This window comes from Sinocyclocheilus anshuiensis, unplaced genomic scaffold, assembly GCF_001515605.1.
Source record: "Sinocyclocheilus anshuiensis isolate Anshui unplaced genomic scaffold, SAMN03320099.WGS_v1.1 scaffold5, whole genome shotgun sequence".
NCBI lineage: Eukaryota > Metazoa > Chordata > Actinopteri > Cypriniformes > Cyprinidae > Sinocyclocheilus > Sinocyclocheilus anshuiensis.
The window spans coordinates 101,211-117,069 of NW_015536464.1; the positions used below are offsets into that span (position 1 = coordinate 101,211).

General features: G+C 38.6%; 2 long non-coding RNA genes across 2 annotated transcripts; both read left to right on the plus strand.

Annotated features, from left to right (window-relative positions):
• Positions 1–1,658: 1,658 nt before the first annotated feature.
• Positions 1,659–2,608, plus strand: LOC107687800 (uncharacterized). The gene is made up of 3 exons (XR_001634171.1): positions 1,659–1,744; positions 2,192–2,262; positions 2,356–2,608. It is a non-coding gene; the product is annotated as an uncharacterized LOC107687800 (long non-coding RNA).
• An 11,536-nt stretch (positions 2,609–14,144) lies between these two features.
• Positions 14,145–15,274, plus strand: LOC107687858 (uncharacterized). The gene is made up of 4 exons (XR_001634176.1): positions 14,145–14,157; positions 14,370–14,463; positions 14,733–15,067; positions 15,212–15,274. It is a non-coding gene; the product is annotated as an uncharacterized LOC107687858 (long non-coding RNA).
• The last annotated feature ends 585 nt before the right edge of the window (positions 15,275–15,859 follow it).

The window sequence follows — 15,859 nt, forward strand, 5'->3', positions numbered from 1 at the left end:
GCTGGACTGTAACTGATGTTGCTTCACATTACTCAACAGTTATGATGTCATACTTTCCTATTTGAGACAGGTAACATATAGGTCTACTGTTGATAAAGAATAAGAACATATATCATTACCAAATGTATATCCTTTACTAAAATCATCCTATCTGCTGGGAATAGAGAAAGAAAAATGAAATTAGCAGCAATTCAGTGAAAGTACTAAAGTTATTACTCTATTGTGCATTGTGTGTTAAGTATTTTCATATGTCGAACCCATTTTTTTGAGCGTATGTTTCACCTAAACTCTGACATCTACAAGAAACGAGGTATCATTCGCTGTGATTTAATCAAGCACCTTGTACTTTTGCTTGCTGTTATTCTGCAGGATGTTAACATTAGAAGTGATGAATGTTTCTAACATTTGCCTCAGCAAGATTAGCGGCGTCTCTTTCATCTGTGGAAATTATATTCTGAGAGCTGTTTTCGAGCAAGCAGTTCAAAATGTCTCGGCTTTGAAGCGAGCGCTTTGAAAGAGAATTCATTCTGCATCCTCAAGGTCTGAGGAGTATGTCTGTGACAGTGCTGTTAAAATGCTGAGAAAGCCTGATGATGAGCATGCTGGGGTTGGACATAAGTCAGCAAATTGTTTGTTTTAATATACTTGCATTTTAGTGATATTGTAATAAGATGTGGTTCTGTGTTTGTTAGTGGTGTTTCATAAGAAAAAATGAATGAAAATCAAAAATGAAATCTCTATAACATCTTAAATGTTTCTCCTAGACCTGGAATGAGGTTACATAAACATCAAATGGAGATTTTTGCTTTTGACTCCACCTGCTTCTCACATTTTCTCTTCAGGAAAATTGTCTCAAATTTCAGAAGAGAGCAGTGTTTTGATACACAATGATTTAGCAGATGATTTACATTTTAATGAAAGCAACATTGAATTTACAAAAGAAAACTTTGCATGTTAAACAATGAAAAAAAAGCACTGGTAGAGTTTGTTTTTGGATGAGCAAGGAGCCCACTAAACATTAGACGTCTGACGGACGTGCAGATTATGTCTATATTGCGTCCGTCGGTCCAAGACCAAATCTGCACGTCTACACGACGTGCAAACTAGGTCTGCTATTTGGACGTCTAACCAAGACCCCATTTGGACGTCAATATGCAGTTCAACATTTGAACGTCGGACTAGGTAACTTTTTTGGACGTCTAAGACATGTGCAGGAAATTGACATTATTAATGAATGTAATATTTATTTTATTTAAGACAAATATCAACATTGTTGTTATCAACATGGTTAATGAATATCAATAAACATTATTTGTTATTTCATTATTTATTTATTGAGAACATGTTTTACATTTTACTGTTTTTATCTCTTATTTACTTGTTTATTTTAATTGTCTCTGGACCGGTTTGTGTCATATCGTCTACGATTGTGTTTAACATGTTATCAAGGCAAATACAACACTGTTAGAAAATGAAGCATTCCAACTTTTGAGTTAGCCGAAAGCTAACATTGCAGCGGTGGAAATTGCGTTTGATAGGCAGCACGTCATCATGACCCAAGCAGTAAACGCCACTCTGATTGGCTGAGGCATCACGTCATCATGACCCAACCAGTAAACACCTCTCTGATTGGCTGAGGCAACAAGCATTCGGCGCGTACTGCTGAAGCAAGTGGCTGCTCGGCTCTGTTCAGCTTCCATCAAATCAAAGCGATCCAAAATCATCGTTTTCTACTCAGTTGAAGGTAAGTTCGGTCCGCTTAGTTAATTTGATGTATTTATAGTGTTAGCTGTTTTAATTAGCTTTGTTGTCTTAACTAACCTGCTGTGGCTAAGTTACAATTTGCATTGCATCTCTCAGTGATTAACAACACGACTGTACGTTATTCCCTTCCAAGATATACAATATAATCATATAACGTGTAGTTTCATCTGTAGTTTGAGAGTTCAAAGCACAACGCTACTGTATTCGCGTCCATCATAAAACGTTACACACTATAATCATGCATTATGTAGTTTCAAAACGAGTTATAATGTGTTTTAAAAATGACTGAATCTAATATTTGCCATATTCTGCAATTCCGTCTGCCTTTTCCGCGTCACGGACTTCAGTGTATATATAATCCACACCATCTCAATACTATTGAGTATTGTAAAGCTTTAGTTGGGTGTTTCTTTTGTCTTTCTGTCAGGTGGCGTGCGGTGTCTCCTTCATTTTGGACGTGGAGTGAGGTGTCCTGCCCTTTAGGAGCACCTAAACAAGGTCTTATGACCTCATCCTCCTTTTCTTTGCACTTGCCCCAGTCAAATAAACAGTACAAGTAAACTTAATTTGGGCTCACATCTGTGTTTACAGATGGCTTTAAGGATGAGAGAATGGCGAAAACGCCAAAGAGAACTCAATCAACTTCTATGTTATTCTGACAGCGATGATGAACATTGTGGCATTAAAAAAAAGTGTGAACGTGCGCCTGGGACTCCGAATAGTTGTAGCAGTGACAATGTGCCTGGGACCCCACATAGTTTCATCAGTGACACTGTTCCTGGGACATCAGATAGTTTTGACTTTGACACTGATGTGGACTATTGGTCTACTGACTCAGAAAAGGAACCAAATGATGAAGCTGAGGTGACCAGCAGCTTTGAAGCATTATTAATGAATGTAATATTTATTTTATTTAAGACAAATATCAACATTGTTGTTATCAACATGGTTAATGAATATCAATAAACATTATTTGTTATTTCATTATTTATTTATTGAGAACATGTTTTACATTTTACTGTTTTTATCTCTTATTTACTTGTTTATTTTAATTGTCTCCGGACCGGTTTGTGTCATATCGTCTCCGATTGTGTTTAACATGTTATCAAGGCAAATACAACACTGTAGGTTAGAAAATGAAGCATTCCAACTTTTGAGTTAGCCGAAAGCTAACATTGCAGCGGTGGAAATTGCGTTTGATAGGCAGCACGTCATCATGACCCAAGCAGTAAACGCCACTCTGATTGGCTGAGGCATCACGTCATCATGACCCAACCAGTAAACACCTCTCTGATTGGCTGAGGCAACAAGCATTCGGCGCGTACTGCTGAAGCAAGTGGCTGCTCGGCTCTGTTCAGCTTCCATCAAATCAAAGCGATCCAAAATCATCGTTTTCTACTCAGTTGAAGGTAAGTTCGGTCCGCTTAGTTAATTTGATGTATTTATAGTGTTAGCTGTTTTAATTAGCTTTGTTGTCTTAACTAACCTGCTGTGGCTAAGTTACAATTTGCATTGCATCTCTCAGTGATTAACAACACGACTGTACGTTATTCCCTTCCAAGATATACAATATAATCATATAACGTGTAGTTTCATCTGTAGTTTGAGAGTTCAAAGCACAACGCTACTGTATTCGCGTCCATCATAAAACGTTACACACTATAATCATGCATTATGTCGTTTCAAAACGATAATGTGTTTTAAAAATGACTGAATCTAATATTTGCCACAATCTGCAATTCCGTCTGCGTTTTCCGCATCACGGAAACCCTAATTCTGTTTGTTAACAGCAGGTGTTAATTCATCATCACTTCTTTATCTCAATTAACTTGAACACTGAACAGTGTTACTTGTTTAACACTGATCTTCAGTGTATATATAATGTAGATAACTTGACTACTTAAGTTTGTAAGGGAATTAATTATTATTAATTCATTCAGGTTTTGATAGGACTCGGGTCTGAATCCCCGAAGCTCACCTGATTAAACCGATTTCAAATTTGTTATGTTACACTTTAAATCAAGGGTCGTCCAGCGAGCCGTGACCTCAGTATATTTTAACAAATTGACTATGTATTCTCCTGGCCACGGATAAATACGTTCTTTGATAATTTGTAAGCTCTTAGAGAGGTAACGTTGATCTTGGCAAAAGTTTTGACCTGGAAATTATATGACACCAAACCAAAAATTCTTTATAAATGAAACATGAATTTTATTGGCTACTCTAGAATACATCAAAACTACGCTAAAACACACATACACACACACAGATTATTAGAATGAGAGTTGACGAAGTTCTTATGAAGTTTCAAACTTCTAACACTCGTTTTCACGAGTGGTTTAAATTCACCTGAGAGAATTCACAAACAGAGAATTTTAGCTTATGTTTACTGCTTAAAGTAGCTCGACACCAGTTCAGCAGAGATAAGATTTTGTTCGTTTACTTGCGTTCTGCTTGGTTGACAGCTGAAAAGCTGAGATGAACCCCGGAGCTTTCGGATTGGTCGCTGAGGTGACGTTTGGATGAGGACTGTGTCCACAAAGTCCTTGACAGGCATGTTTCTACATACAGTATGAATTGTGTGTGTGATGTTAGGGTGGTTTTCAATGTCTGAGATTTTTTTTTCTGGGTGTCGACCTGACTGCATGTGTTCATTTGCCTTTTTCTTGCTTAACCCTTGTGTACCCCTTGGTACATTTTTTTTTGTTTGTTTTGCATTTTCCAATTAAAAATACTCAATTACAAGTTCACAACATTCACAGCATTATGAGTTTATAGACCAGCTGTTATTGACAAGGAGATTTGTTGTAGAGGGATAAAAGGAGGGGACGTAGTATAAAGGGTTTATGAGATGCGTAATGTTATTCCTACATATATCATTTACGTTGGATTTATAAATGCATTTATTTTTCTTTAGGCTCTTCACTAATGCCCTGATGGCGCAATTTAATATGAAGGGAAAGGGGGAAAAGGCCAAGAAATCTTTGGAGAAGACACAGGTTTATAGAGCAATGAAAGGTAAGCCCATATTTCATGTTGACCAAGGAAAGATGATTAGCTCCTGCCAGTCTGTGAATAATGACTTGATTGGACAAAACATTTCCTTCCCAGTTGACATTTAAAATTCACTGCTAACTGTCTACCATGGCAATTTTAACATTTGGTGAGGTGGTTTTGTATTAATCCAGTATTGGTAGTGGATGCATAGTAAACATATTTTTGCTTACAAATATGGGGACTTGGTGTATGACTGCAGAATGCCTTTGCATATTTCTAATCATTTGTCTTTTTCTACTTGTGCAGATGCAGTCATGAAATTTGATGACACAGCCACAGAGGACTTCATAAGGATGACCGCTTCAGAGCATCTGAAGCATGCACCGCAAAGAGGTGGAGGACACACAGCAGTCACTCGGGACTGATTATCCATTGTGGAGAATCTTTTATACATTGTCTTTCCTGTTTTTAGTATAGTTGCTTATGGTTCAACTTTACCACAAAACACATTCGGTTAAGCACTTACATTTTTATTGTTGTGCATTTGTTGTTGTGGTACAGACCGACGCAAGGTTGGCTGTGTAACTTTATTTATTTGAGTTTTTTTTGTATTTTACCACCAGTGTTGATTTTAGAAAGTTTTTAGGTTACGAACGTTTTTAGGTTACGATGCACCACATTGAAGTGATGTATGCAAGCCATTAAATTCATGTTCCTAAATTTGAATGGTAGTTGGCAGTAAATTTAACTAGTCAAAGCTTATTAGTGACGTTTGTGCCAGTTAAAAACAATAAAGATGGATCCTCACTGTGCATTAGGATGATATAGACACACGTCCTCTTCCAGCAGATTTGTAACATCTGTAGTTGATTGGAACCTCTTAATCATTGCCTCTTAATTCATTACTGATGGTGGAAATGGGGATTTTCAATGCCACTATTTTGTGAAGCTCAACAATCTTGTTCTGCCACATCAGAACTATATTCTTTGGTTTTACTCCTTGTCAAGTCAAGTCAAGTCATGTCATGTGTGGACATGCAGTGGAACAAAATGTAATGTCTCGCAGGACCACAGTGCTACATAAATAAACATAAATATAAACTTACAACACTAGACGTAAGAACAATTTTTTAACATATACAGTACATAACTAACTTACTGAAAGTGGTAATCTAACTATACATATACTACAAATAGTTGACTATACATATACATAACCTAAGACAGACTATACAAGTACTTTACATAATAACTGTGCATGATATTGTGCAAAAGAGGTATTTAAAGTTAAAGTCACAATGAAATCAAAATTGAAAATTCTTATTTTTTAATGGAATACCGTAGTGTTTATTATAAATAATTTTTCTGTGCATTATTTTTTTTTAATTCATGTGCCCTCATAATCTTTAATCAAAAACGTTAACCTCCCCTCCCCCTCCAAACGACTCCTCTACTCTTCCGGTCACGAGCTATGGCGCAAGGGCGGAGCTAGTGACGTGAGGGGTAAATGCTGGGATAAACGACAGAAAAGCTGAAGCTGATGCTTCACTTTATAGCACTGACACCAGTCATGAGGGAGTACTTTACCCCTAAACATTGAAAAGATATTAGGATATTACGACAACATTACTCTTAGGACATGGCAAACAAATTTTTTTCATGAATATGACTTAACCTGATGTCTCTCTCTCTCTCTCTCTCTCTCTCTCTCTCTCTCTCTCTGTTTATCCATTTCATGCCGACTTTAAGAAGCAAATAGTGCAATATGAATTGTGGTGCATTCACAAGTAAACATTTGTTAAGTTCTTATTAAGTTCTTGTAACATGGAGTGTTTATAAGAAGATCTCTGGTGCATTTAGAGAGAAAATAGTGTGTTTCTACAGGTGGTTTGGCCAGCCCACTCACCTGTGTGTAGCACACTCAGAATTGCACAATGTTTTTGAGGTTTTCAATGGTTTACATGGGGTGGGGGATGGGGGGGGTGAGATGATCTTGGATTCAGGAGGTAGGGTTGTGGATTAAGTTTCAGAGTGGGTTGAGGTGATTGGAATTGAGGGCTCTCACAGCCTGGGGGAAAAAGCTCAAGGAAAATGTCCAGAATGGGGGGGAGAGGGGCACCAATGATCTTTGCAGCTGGGTTCACTGTCTGCTGTAGGGTCTTGCGGTCAGCAGCACTGCAGTTCCCGAACCAGACAGGGATACAGCTGGTCAGCACACTCCCAATGGTGCCCCTGTAGTGACAGCAGCACTGCAGTTCCCGTACCAGACAGTGATACAGCTGGTCAGCACACTCTCAATGGTGCCCCTGTAGTGAGGATGGGAGGAGGAAGACTTGCTCTTTTAAGTCGGTGCAGGAAGTGGAACCACTGTTGCGCCTTCTTGGAGAGTGATGTAGTGTTGGTGGTCCAGGTGAGGTCTTCTGTTATGTGCACCAACAGGAATTTAGTGCTGCTGACTTTCTCCACAGTCGAGCTGTCGATGGTCAGTGGGGGGGTGGTCAACAGAGTTTCTCCTGAAGTCCATCACAACCTCCGTTGTCTTACTCACATTGAGGGACAGCTGTTATGTGCACTCCAAGGAATTTTGTGCTGCTGACTCTCTCCACAATCAAGCTGTTGATGGTCAGTGGGGGGTGGTCAACAGAGTTCCTCCTGAAGTTCATCACAACCTCCGTTGTCTTACATTGAGGGACAGGTTGTTTGCACCACACCATTCAACCAGTTGTGCCACTTCCTCTCTGTAGGGTGTTTCATCATTGTTGCTGATGAGACCTACCACAGTTGTGTCATCAGCAAACTTGATGATGTGGTTGGAGCTGAACTTGGCAGTGCAGTCGTGGTTAAGCAGCGTGAAGAGCAGCGGGCTGAGCACACAGCCCTGTGGGGCACCTGTGCTCAGTGTGGTAGTGCTGGATGTGTTGCAGCCTACAAGGACTGACTGAGGTCATCCAGTTAGAAAGTCCAGGATCCAATTACAGAGGGAGGTGTTTAGGCCCAGCAAAGCACTTCATCATGATTGGAGTCAGTGCTATGGGACGGTAGTCATTTAGACAGGACACAGATGATTTCTTTGGTACCGGTATGATTGTTGTGGATTTGAGACATGTGGGGACGACTGCCTGGCTCAGCGAGGTGTTGAAGATATCTGTTAGGACATCTGTCAGCTGTGCAGCACAGTCTCTCAGTACACGGCCAGGTATGTCATCAGGACCCGCAGCCTTGCGTGGGTTAATCCTAGATAGGGTCTTCCTTACGTCGGCTGGAGACAGACAGAGCGCCTGGTCGTTGGGAGGTGTGGTTAGTTTTTGTGCAGATGTGTCATTCTGCAGTTCAAACCGTGAATAAAAGTGGTTGAGTGCATCTGGGAGGGATGTGTCATCATCACAGGCCTGTGGCAGGGGCTTGTAGTCAGGGATGGTCTGAATGGCTTGCCACAGGCTCTGTGTGTCTCTGCTGTCTGTGAAGTGATTATTGATTTTTTGTATATATGACCGTTTCGCATTCTTGATGCCACAGGACAGATTGGCTCTTGCTGTTTTGAGGGCTGCTTTATCTCCTGATCTGAATGCTTCATCTCTGGTCTTTAGCAGCCCACGAACCTCTGCTGTCATCCCCGGCTTTTGGTTTGCACGTGTGGTGATGGTCTTGGTGACTGTCACATAATCAATGCACTTTTTGATGTAAGCACTCACAGTTTCAGTGTACTCCTGCAGGTCTGTGTGGTTGTTGTAGGTGGCTGCCTCTTTAAACATGTTCCAGTCTGTGCACTGAAAGCAGTCCTGTAGAGTTTTTGCACGTGTGATGGATGATTAAGGGAATTTGGCATTTGTGTTCCTCATATTTATAATCCTGTGGAACAGGAAGTCATGGCTTGACAATTTCATGCTCCCAGTCACCCTGGTGTGCTAAAAAATGTAAATATGAATGAGAATATACTTCAGAGACATTTTACTCATAAGAATTTTTAGGTGTGCCTATAATTGTGGCCAACATGCTTTGGAGAAAAATATTTATTTCATCATGATACTTTCTCCCCACTTTCAATTGTTTTACTGATGAAAGATCAAAAAGATCAACGATGCAGTTTTTTTTCACTGCCGCCTTTGCTCATATTTACCAAGAGTGCCAATATTAGTGGAGGGTACTGTATTTCTCCTAAGGAAATTTGGAGGAAGCATCTGAGACACTGTTGATGCTAAATTGAGAGCTATATGAAAATTATCATCAAGTCTCCTGAGCTTATGAAAATCAAACTCTGAGCAATATATATATTTTTTCTATGGATATGGCTACATTCACACAGTGGCAGAATACAGTTGTCAGTCATGTTTTAGAGTGCTAAATATGGTTATGTCACACACAGTTTGATTGCAATGACAACTATATTCTATAACCAAACTGACCTTAAATTTTCAGGATGCACATCTGCAATTTTCAGCGTGAGTTCAGTCAACCTGAGCTGTCAAACTGTCATACAGTCACACTGCACTGCACAAATGCTTAATGCATATGTGTTGTATGATTTCATGTGTGGTCTGGGATAAAAATACTCTCTGAGATGTGTGTCTTCCCAAGGTTTCATATCTAGTCACTGTTTTTCTTTAGAACTGCTTTCATCAGTTTTGTAGTCTGGGCTGCACTACCCAAACATTTAAATTAAAAATAAAGCAGCTGAAAGATTAAAGGGGTCATGGATTTTATTTTTTTTTTTTATATATATATATATATCTTCCTTGGGGTTTACTCTTATAATGTTAATAAAGTTTTTTGCACAAAAAATATAAATAAATAAATATGTAGAAAAATTAATATTTCCAACCCTTATTCTGACCCTCTAAAATGACCTGTTTTAAGAGGCAGGTCCTTTAAAGGGGTCATATGATGCTTTTTTAAAGATCATTATTTTGTGTATTTGGTGTAACAGAATATGTTGACATGCTTTAATGTTCAAAAACGCTCTCTCTCGCTCTCTCTCTCTCTCTCTCTCTCTCCCTCTCTCTCGCTCGCTCTCTATTTCTCTCTCTCTCTCTCTCGCTCTCTTTCTCTCTCGCTCGCTCTCTGTCTCTCTCTCTCACACACACACACACACACACACACAGTAGCTGATTCAGAAGTGCCAGATTGTCATAGCAAAGTCAGAATTACCTCCTCTCCTAGGTTCACGAAACGGTCGTCCATAAAATGCATTGCTGTTCTGTTGTAATCTCAAAGTAATCTTAAAGATTCCTAAATGCATCTACTTTCAGAAGGCCAAATAAAGTGCTTTTGCTTTCGCACTGAAACACACAGCGTCTCCCTGACATGGCTGCTTCAACACTAACTGCGGTTACTGAAACCACGCCTTCTTTCTTTGCGTGAACATTTGGGCGGCATTATACTAATATTGCCACATAGTGAGGTAGATATGTGGGGGCGTGTTAGAATGAGCCGTTTTAGGGGGGCGTGGCAGAGTCTTAACTTTGATAAAGAATATCTCTTTGGTTTTGAGACTTTAGTCTTTGCAACTTCAGGGATCTTATCTATGCACAATCAGCTTGTAACACTCCAAAGAGAAAGGAAAACTTGAAATCGCATCATATGACCCCTTTAAATGTTTACCCAAAAATGAGAGATAGCAAAACAAAAAGCCGGTGATGAATTAGAAGCACAAAACGAAGATTTGTGAAGAAAAATGTAGGAGGATTTCGATATAAGCCAAGAAGAGACTGTTTTTTCTTTGCTAAAGTAAGGAAACTTTGCTTCCTTTGCTCCTGTAAACAAACTCGCGAGACTAGCATATCTCACAGGTGCAACGTGTATGTCCTACATCATTCGCCGGAACGGCTTGCACTTATGTCAGCAGAAGTGAGAAAAAAAGTGTTTATAACATTTCAAATATGGATATTTTTCTTACATTTTTGTAAGCAAATGTTTGTGCCCGGGTGACGTCATCTTGCACCTCAGATCCAAAACGAGCCGTTTTTGGAGCTTAAATGCTTTGTTTATAACGAGGAGGACGTTTTAAGCTATGAAACTTGCAGAATGCTTTAATGGTACAAAGACCTTCACACGGTCACAGTGAACATCAACATCAACAAACACAGTATAAAATAAATGTAACACTTTATTTTAAGGTCCAATTCTCACTATTTACGTACTAGCATTCATATTACTAACATGGCTGTTTTTTAATACTTATAAAGCAGCATTAATGCCTTATCCTGCACGACCATATTTTAGATCCCTTAATCCACCCCATTCCTAAACTTAACTTCCTTACTAACTATTAATAAGCAGCAAGTTAGGAGTTTAATAAGGCAGAAGTCATATTTAATAGTTAATATGAGAATTGAACCTTCAAATAAAGTGTAACAAAAAATGAATAAATAGACATTGTTTTAAGGGGTTAGGGGGCATATTTAGAGAGCAGAATATAATAGAGACATAAGGTTGACTATCTTGACTTGAGTCTATAGAAACCACCAAGTTCTGTAAATGTAAAAATTTAGTTTCTTGCTCCTTGCTTTTGTTACAGTGCAGCACCTGTGGCCTGACAGGAGGCATTGATGTGTGGGTGTTAAACTTGCTCGGCTGTGCAACAATTTGATTTTATATCATTGTGTCCCTCGGCAGAGAGTATTTGACCTTTGAGATGGTTGTCGTAGCAACAGGTAAACTTTCAAACCTCCTTACTGCCCTTGATGCACTTCGTCTTCGGAGGGAACGCTTTAAATCAGTAGAGAGAAGCACTGCTGTAATCACGTCCGCAGTTACTTGTGCTTTTGATTTGGTGCCTATGAGCTTTTGAAAATACCGTGAAAGGAATTCAGCCAATGCCAGTCCACTGTGCTGTTTTGTTTTGTGACAAACATTGACAAGGGATGGTGATAGTGTGATGAATAAAAGTGGAAAAGGCAAACAAACAAACCGACATGCTCTAATATTTCAAATATGGAAGAATATGAACTTGCAGATGCATTCAAGGATAACATATAAGAGCAAGTGAACTGCAAACTGCCTTTTGCTTTTCTCATGACCAAGAGGCAAGCATGAGTAGAGGAACATATAGTTCTCACATCCTTTTCAAAAGAGTCTTTGGACTAAATGTCTTTCTTTATACCATGAAAACAGTGCTGACTGGCATCTTGTGTAGCACATTATGTTATTCCTGCACCATGTTTGACTAGAACAGCAATCTAATCCTTCAGAACTTCAGCCACACCTCCATTAACGTGCAGACTACATGTCGTTTTGATTGAAACAGACCACATGCGGACGCCATTTTACTTCAGTGGAAGAGTGGTGGTCGACAGCCAAGGAGCTCTGATGTGTGATTTTTGTCAATTCAGCCTGTCATGCCGCTTTATTAATGAATTAAAGCTTTGAATATGCGTAGTTTCGTCTGTCATCTCATGTCGCACACAGCAATCATTTTTATTGACTAAAGTCTGATCGTGTTCTTTTCAGAACGAGTCTAAAGTCACGCGCGCGCCATTTTATAGGCGAACTGTGGCGCGTGGAATATTATTATATCAAGATGTTCATTGGTCTAAAACAGATTGTTCAGATTTTGTTTTTAAGATTTGGCTTGGATTTCTGCTGATCGTTGACCATGCTTCTGAGACAGTCATGGTTTTGAACTTTGGTAACTTGATACGTTTTTAATATCAATGTTTGAGCAGCATTATATGATTTGTGTCAAACGTGATTAGTTTACATTTTTTGTAACGTTAGTGAATTAAAGCACTCAGTTAAGTTACCTTTTAAGGAACAAAAAACTAATATGTGTTTGTGTTCGTTTTGAACAAAGTCGTGGAACATGGGTAGAGATAGGATATAAGTCTTTAGCCGGATCCGTAGTGCTGAAACGATTAGTGGACAAAAAAAATTAAATTTAAATTTAAATAATTGTCAACAGATATTTTTTTTATGTAAAGGCCTATGTAACGTAACTAATATAAGTATCGGCAATAACGAGGTTTGACCATTGGGGCACTGTACGTAGCGCAAAACTGTATTGCAGAAGACGCGCGCGCTTATTTAGAGTGCAGGAGGAGAGTGTGAATGTTTACACGGAGACGAAAATGGTATAATTTCTCAAAGGTTCGCGCTTTGTCTTGTAAATGAGGGGTTATAACATAAAAAGTTTTCCTATTTCGATGTAATTTGTGTCTTTGCTGTTTTGATATTATGAAAGTTGTTTTGATATTTTTTTAATATATTTTTTACACAATCTTGTTTCAAATTGAGTCTAAACCAGTAAGACGTGTTTCTTCCTCTACAAGCCAGGAGTTCAGATGCTTAATCGCAATGATTGTCAAAGCACAATTTCGGAATCAGAAGAAATTCGTAAAAATCTCAGAGGCGTGCTTTGATTTATTTCTAGCAGAGGGTGAGTGATATTTAATATCTTAATAATTAAATCTATATGTTTTTATAGCCTTATGTCAAATTAGGAATAAAACTTGGACTAAAATTGGTAAATATTTTGTTTTGCAGTGAAAGAGAAGTTCTCAATTCCAGACAACCTTGCAGTTACAGTTACAGATGAAACCGGTACAGAGGTGGATAAAGACGTGTTTCCTGATCTAATGACCACCAGTGGGTTGGTTTTCGTCATAAATGAATTGAATGACATTGGTGAGTGAAAACAGAGGAGTTGCTGAATGATGTCATCTGTATCCCAATTTATGAATGAATGCTGGTAGTGTTTAATATGTTCAGTATTTTAAATATTGTAGGTAGTGTTGGTGTATTGTAGCAGATGTGTGGAAAAATGTATTTCTAAAAAAGTAAACGAATGGCAAGTTTCATATTCAATCTTTTTATTCCAACAACCAATGTCCCGGACTAAAAGTTCTCAGAATTAGTTTTCTAAATGCAGTAATAATAAAGACTAACATGACATCTATTAACCCCAGTTTTAACCTTAACAGGATCTTCCACACCTCAATCTTCAGTCAGCTTAGATACAGATACACTGTCTCTAACTTCAAAAAGCAGTGAAGAGAGTGACTGGTTTAGTCCAAAACGATTCAGAAAGGATGATGACGACGAAGCATCACAAAGATCACAGGCCACAGATGTGAGTCCCAGTAGCCTTACACAGACCCTGGGGGTTTTACTCATAATGTTCAGTTTCATTAATGTTTTTTTTTTTAATAATGTATAATGCTGATCTTTTTCAGATCAGGGTTATATTTAAGGGTAATTTAGGTATTACTGCATTATCTTCTCTCATAGTAGTATCTGTTAATATTCCTCTTTTTATAGCTGATAAAACAAATTCTACAGACAAGACCAGGTGGAGGAAATGTGCTTAAGGAGTATGAAGATACAGGGACAATTAGTGATGACACGAGGAAAGTGATGGTGAACATCTTAGTTGCACACACACTTAGTTCTGGAGACAGAAGGGTAATTATAAAAATTTAATTCAGTCTTGCATTATTCAGTTTGTTAGTGATTTTGACGCTATATAGATTGTGAAGTATATAGATGTAGTTGGGTGCTACAAATTTGTGCAAATTTTCAAATTTGTTTTTTTCTGAAAGTTGCTGTTGTTTAATTAAATGTTCTTAAACATTTCCTATCAGCGTAAAGTAACATTGAGGGTTCCCATTCTTCAGAAGGGTCCCACATCGACTTACCAAACAGAAGTATGGTTTGGGAATTATCACCTTGTTTCCCTCACTCAGAGATCCCCAAGGGAGGACTGGATATGTAAGTCATTATCGCTGATCAGAACATTCAATATTTTGTGCTCATTTAGAAATGTCTTAAGATTAGGGCTGCACGATAAATCGCATGCGATATTTAATGCGCATCTTGTCAGTAAAGCCGGTTCTGTAATCAGCAAGCACGCACGTGATGGAGATTTACCGCTGATTACAAAATGCGCATTAAATATCGCATGCGATTTATCGTGCAGCCCTACTTAAGATGTAATTTTTAATGGATGGTTAAATTTAGAATTTGTGCCATTTCAACAGGAAAATTTTTATGATGGCCAAAAAAACACTGGATTCTTGTCATGGTGCCTCAAGACAGTACAAAGGGGTCAAGACCTTCTGGAAATAAGGATGATCCAAAAACAGAAGAAAATGGAGGTCCTTTGCATGACAGACAGCTATGTTACCAAGACCATCAGCTAGATAATGATCAAAGTGTAGAGGCCATCTCTTTGATGAATCATACAAGCGAATGTGAGGTCATCATGCAGAAGATGAAGGCAACGTTTGAATACAGAAAGCACCTTGTCCATGATCCAGAGGGATCCACCACCATTCTCTCAGTTTTCCCTCGATTCCTGGACACTAAAGGATTGGTATGGATTTTCTCTTTCCTTTTTTACAAAAATTGAAATGTTAGATTCAGAGAACTGTCAAATGGTCTACATTGTTTAAACTGACCACATTTAGCTTGTCAATATATTATAATTTCTTTACGTGTTTTCTTCAAACTGCTTCAGATTCTTCAGGACTTTACACTCCTCTTTGGGTCAGAAACTGCTTCCAGACTTTTGGAAAGGTGGCCAACTGTTTTTTTTGAAAGTGTTAAATTAACACTTTATGAGTGGTTCTCATATATACACTTTCAAAGTGTTGAAATTAACTCTCGTGTTGTTTTCCGGATTTCAAATTTACTGTGTATATGAAGAAAAATAGGGAAACACCAATCACTGCACATGTACTATATATGTTCCTCATTTGACACATCCGATTGAATTGGCTGAGCGCTCTACATGAGCTGTTGAGTTAAATGAGGCATGTTAGAGAGGCAGTCCAAATGTGTTGTGGGACTGAATTCTCTCCATAACTTTATACAGAGTGCACTATTTAGGGTGGCAGCCAATAGTGTGTACAAAACCATAGTAAAGATCATCCAGTGCGTTCATTCAATACCCGATACTCAACGATTAGAGAATACCCAAAATGCAGTGTTTAGGTCTCACGAAATTGTGCATGTAACAAAATAGTGAATGTGACAGCTTCGCAGCCCTCTCCAGTTCATGGTTCATCAATGTCCGAATTCTCCAGAAACCACTGGTGGTGTGTGTGTGTGTGTGTGTGTGTGTGTGTGTGTGTGTGTACCTGTCTTTCTCAGACTCATGGGGACT